A 6,000-nucleotide genomic window follows, 5' to 3' on the forward strand; every position below is an offset into this window, starting at 1 on the left:
ATTCATTTCAGGAGAGCTTTTCCTTTGATGTCTACTTTTGTTTTCTTTGTTATTTCCATTGTAAAAAATATCTGGAAAATCAAAGTAAATACTAGGATGTTTTGGACTTTTTCTGGTGGACAGAAAATAAACAGTTTGTGTAGAACAGTGGGACTTTAGTACCACTGGACTTCTTGAAGTGCCTCACAGCTTTTGAACTTGATTATTTAAATTGAGAAATGGAGGCAGTAAATTGCCTTAAGTTCTGAGGATGCTTTCTGAGTCTCAGTCTTACTGACATCCGAAATCCCATAGACCATGGTACACAGTGCTAAAGGACTAATTCTCACCTGTATCCTGGGTGGCTGGAAAAATGGAACAAGATAAACCAAAATTACCTGTAGCTTGTAGAACTTAACTTCTCTTTGCATGCAAGACCTAAAAGAGGTTATAAAAGCACTAAGGTGTGCTTTACCTTAAAGATAATCTGAACATAAAGGGTTTACAGAGGAGGCTACACAGCTATATGAGCCTCTTTAGTTCCATGACAGTTTGAAGAAAGATGAAAGATACTACCTCATGTAAGAAATCACAGAACCATATCTTAATATCTGTGTAGACACCTGCTGATATCATCTTATAGCTTGTTATTTATTGAAGAGAGAATGAGAACTACTCTAAGTACAGGATCAGAGAGCAACTAGAGGGCTTCATGGATTTTTTGTAGCACAGGATTTATCTTGAAGTCCATGGATACAAAATTCAAATGCATTCAATACCCTTAAATTGACAGTATGCCTCTGTAGATCATATCACAACATGAGTCACTGATAATACATGCCTTCAACAGGTTTACCTCAGTGAGGAGGACAAAGACTGAAGAGCTGAGGAGATGGAGCTAATCCAGAGTGATGGCACTGTAGCATCCTTTCATTGAATATCTTTAACATTGAGCCTGAACAGCCTGGATATTGATACCAATATGTTACTCTTGATGAACAGCTGTAGTACACTTCATACAGCTTGACATGGTCAGAATCCAGGGGATTACTGCAGAGGCTGGACACGTGACAGAAGGAGAGAAGCTTTGCCTTCTCTAATTCCCAGATTGGTGGCAGGGGGAGAAAGAGAAACATGTTTTTGTTCCCACTGCCATATCCCACCCCAGCTAGAAAAAATCCAACCTTCACTAAGAATAACAGAGCTTTACTCAGACTCAAAGGTTCATCTTCAGAGCATGCATCATGATCTTCCCTATCACAGAGGTTCAAGTAGGATGCTTTATAGACACCATAGCAGACAGCATAGGTGGGAACGTGAGATGCCCAGCAGTACTCTGTCCCAGCAACACAGATGTAGTTCAGTCCTGGAAACCCTATCATAGCCCAAGGAGAAAGCATCTTGTTTACATTTAGATCCAGCAAGCAATCAATGAAGAGAACTGCAAAACATGGCCGATGCAAACACTGCTGTATCCTTGGAGTTACTCATTTGCTACAGGAGACTGGGAAGGAAGAAACCCTGGAAACCACAGAGACCACAGCTTACAGTTTGAGGATCAGCTCTGCAGAAGAGGCCCAGGGGGCTCTGGTGGACAGTAAAATGAATTTAAGACTTAACAGCAAATAGCAGATACAATCAGCCTCCTGGATTGAAAAAAGAGCACTGCTTGCAGACCTAGGGGAAGGATTATCTGTCTCTTCTCAGCACTCTTCAGACTTCACCACCCTAGTTTTGGTCCCCACAGCTCAATAAGATCATGGACAAACTGGATCATGTGCAATATAGGACCACCAACACAGTGGGATCTGAAGCACTTGCCCAGTAAGGACAGAAAAAGGATAAGAACTTCTTTAGCCTGGAGAAGAGATTGCTTTGGAAGCACTGTCAAAGGGCTCACCATCTCCCCACTGTTTACAAGGAAACCATATAGTAAGTATTGAACCACGTAACAAGAAATAACAGGCATAAGCTTAAATAAGAGAGATTCAAGCATTTTCTCCACAAGGGCAGTCAGGCAGTGCAACTTGCTGTCCAGAGAGATTGTGCATGTTTCATCCCTGGAGGTTTTCTAAACTGGGCCAAACAAACTTTAAGCAATCTTAGCTGACTTCACAGCTGACTGCATTCAGCAGGGAGATGACCTCTTGCATTACATTAGGTTACTTATTATTTGGCTCACTACAGAATTCTCTTTCTCTGTTTCCCAAATCTTCACTTAGCGACCTGTGTTACAGTCGCTGTGAAAGGAAGAAACAGAGAGACAACGTGCCTGCATGCCTGCATACTTCTCAATGACGACAGTCATTCTGGCTAACAGATTGGCACAGCAGGTATATGTCAAAGCAATATAAAGGAGAACTACAGAACGCTAAAGATAATCACTGAATTTATCAGAGCATTACATCATGATCTTTTTTTTTTCTCCTTTTTTTTTTTTCCAGTCACAAACACAGCAATAGCATTGGCTTCATTACCCAGCTCTGAAATTAAATGGGGCAAGAGAGAGACTTCAATATAAAGGGAAAAGTAAACATTTCCTTCTACCTTGAAAGCCCACATGATCCAGTTCACTGCCAACACCCAGACACGAGAGCATGAAAGAAGATAAAGGAGGAAGAAATTAAGGTGGAAAGCAGGTAAGGTATTTGTGGTAGCTTGTCTCGTGAGAACTGATCTGTTGCTTTGTCCAGTTCCCATGAAAGAACATGAGGCATGTTTGCCCTGCTGCATGGGGCAATGAATTTTAATATCCCCTCTATGCTTGAATGAGGAGTCAGCATTGTCTCCTGCTATCTACATAAAAAGCCCAAACCAGCATATTCTGTTTGTGTTTTAGCACAGCAAAACCGAGGAGATCTTATGCTTGAGTGACCGCAACACAAATCCAGGACAAGCCCCACTTTCTATCAAAAATTGCAACATATTCCATGTTGCACATCACTGGCCATAAAGGGGCAAAAAACTTGTGAGAACTTACTCAAACCCTGATTACATTGCACAGGCTCCTCCTTTCCTTTCCAGGCAGAAACAAACTCATTACTGTGGCCAGATATCTCACATGCATATATTTTTTCTTGAAACAAAACTGGGATCATTTCTGGTGTACTGTGTTTTATAACCAAATAGTGCCATTACTCATTTCAGGGTGAACATCAATAAATTTGTTGCTGAGCTACAGCTGTAACATGAGGGACAAGCAGGGTCAGGGTGGATGCAGAGTAATGATGTGCCACCCAAAAAGCAGTTGGAAGTGATTTACACCTTGAGCAAATAGAGTGAAACGGGAGACTGACAAATCTAGGACTGTATGCATTAGATCTGCTGCAGGAACTTCCCTCTTATTGCTGGGGCAGGAAAACATTGATGGGGCCATTTAGACCATCTACATGAAGACAATCAACCAACAAGGTAAGATACCCAATCCTCTAGAAACAGAAACAAAATATAAGCTGTAGTTTTCCAGTTCCTTATGTTTTTTAATATATTTTATTATATTATTTTAATATATTTAATATATACATAATATATTAAAAAGCTGTATATTTTTATACATATTTCCATACACACAGAAAATACAGTTCAGTCCATAATCATGTACTGATATACAGGTCTATGTGTGTGTGCCCTTCTATACAGATGGACAAACATAAATTTGGGTCTTGCACAATTGCATTAGTTCCATGCAGTTTTAGTACACATTTAGTACACAGTGCCATGTCATGCTTCCAGCACCAGGTAATACTTTTGCATTTGATATTTCTCTTCCAATTGGATTTGGAGATCTAAAAAAATTTTGAGGAATGACACAATTTTGCTTGTAAATGATGAGCTCTGCTGCACCTAAGACAGAATGGTTTTCTAAACTACTTTCAAATTTGTATTTTTGATGTTCTAAATGTAACAAATAAGTACTTTTAAGTTCCTATTTCAATCAAAAGGAAATAGATATCTAAAAATGCCTTTTTCCCCTCATTATTTTGCACACACAAAATATTTTGTCAGCTTTATCTTTTAAAAGACTCAAAATTTGAGATGTGATAGGAGCTGTTCATCAGTTTTCCCGCTTAACTTTTTCTCCTTTTCCTCTAATATGACTAACCCACCACTTCAACCTTTATCCCAATTCCTTTTTTTTCTTTTTTCTTTTCCGTGCTTATAAAAATCCTTGAACGTGTATAAGCTCCAGAGGATACAGTGTCCTGAACACTAGAGGGCAGATTAGAAACAAACCATCAAGTTTACAGCTCATTCAGCGCCAACACATGATTTGTACTCTCTCTCTCTGTAATTAATTTAGTGTATTCTAACTTCAAGTATCTACACCAGTGGTCATAATTACATAGAATTTTGTTCTCTTTTAAGCATTGTTTGAGAACCAAAGTAGGAAAGTTAATGAAAAGAATCTGGATTTCTAGGCTGGACAGTTATTATGCTTCCTACAGCTGATGGAAAACCATTCATGGCAATAACTCTATAGACATCAGAAGATCTGTTGTAGACCAAATAGAAGGATCTTTCATACCTTTGTACGCATACTGATACTGCAAGCACATCTGAGTTACATCCATCAAAACATCCAGGGCTAAAGTTTGCATATTAAACATGAACCATAGAATCATTAAGGTTGGAAAAGACCATTATAACCATCTAGTCCAATCATCAGCTCCTCACCAAGGAGACTCTCACTTGCTTGGCATCCATTTCACATTACACTTCCTTGCTCCAGCCAGAAACCACAGACCTACATCCCCTGCAAACACACATGTATTCTACAACTCCATGCACTGAGTTTCTTACATTTGAGAGAGAAGATGAGATTTCTATTGCCCCTACCTGTTAGCAGTTTCTGATATAGATGCAGAAGTCACATGCGTATCAGAAGCTATAAGCACATTTATGCACATTTGAAGTTTATCTCCCTAGTGCTACCAGAAGCAGGCATCCTATAATAGTCTGAGACAATTCACCCTCATTGCAGGACAGCCTGGACAAATACTCTTTCTAAAAAGTCAATCACAACCTCACAAAAAGCTCAGAATCACACCTGAGATAAAGCAGTCATGCTCTTTTGCACATCCTTAACATGTCTCTTCTCACCAGCAGAAGTCTAACAGGCTGCTATAATTCAGGTTGTCTCAGTATGCACCTCCTTGCGCAGCACTGCTCTCTCAGCATAAATGCAAATACAGGCACTGCAGTGTCTCACACACACACAACATTTAGTGCTATGCAGAATGTACCTCGATGTTTGGGGAAGCTGTTTTCTTCCAAATGCTGAAAAAAATAAATCTGCTATTCTTCAAGCCACAATTTTTTTCTGGTAAACCTCAGACCAGGATCTCCCGGAATACATTTTGTGGATTTATGCAGGCAGAGAAAACAAAAATAGCCAGTCACTGCTGGCTGACGGTATAGGCACAGACATACAGCTCAGAGCCTGAGCTAATAAATCTCAAGGGCTCTCTGGACTTAGTAACTTGGGTAAAGCCACATGTATCCATGTCTCCAGCTCAGAGCTGGCTCTCATCAGCCGGCAAAAACACAGGCAACAGTCTTAGTGCTTCCCTGCTGTTCTAGGACTACTAGGAAAGCCAAAACTCTTCTCTTTGGCCCTTTAGCCATTGAGAATAAACATAACATCAGCATGATAAATCTTCAGGCAGGCAGAAGATTTATCAACTGCATCCACAACAGGTGCCATTTCCCCCTTGATAAAACATTTGTGGCACCTGCAGTCCTTCGGGAATCATTATGAGGAGCCTCATAAGAACCAGACAATATGGTCATCTCTGTGGTGTGTAAGCCTTGGTGGGAAAAATCCCTGTTGTGGGCCTGGAGCCCCTCTTGCCCTCCCAGTCCTCAAGCCTGGCGTCCCTCTGTCTCTTCTCCCTCACTTGAGGCCTCCTTGCTCTGTACTTGCTTTGCCCATGTTGAAATCTGTTTTCCCCATCCAACAAACAGCTCCTCATCTTGGCCGATCTCCACAGAGCTTCCTTTGTGTGGATGTAAGAACTCAGA

Source organism: Meleagris gallopavo, chromosome 3 (genome assembly GCF_905368555.1).
Source record: "Meleagris gallopavo chromosome 3, MGAL_WU_HG_1.1, whole genome shotgun sequence".
NCBI lineage: Eukaryota > Metazoa > Chordata > Aves > Galliformes > Phasianidae > Meleagris > Meleagris gallopavo.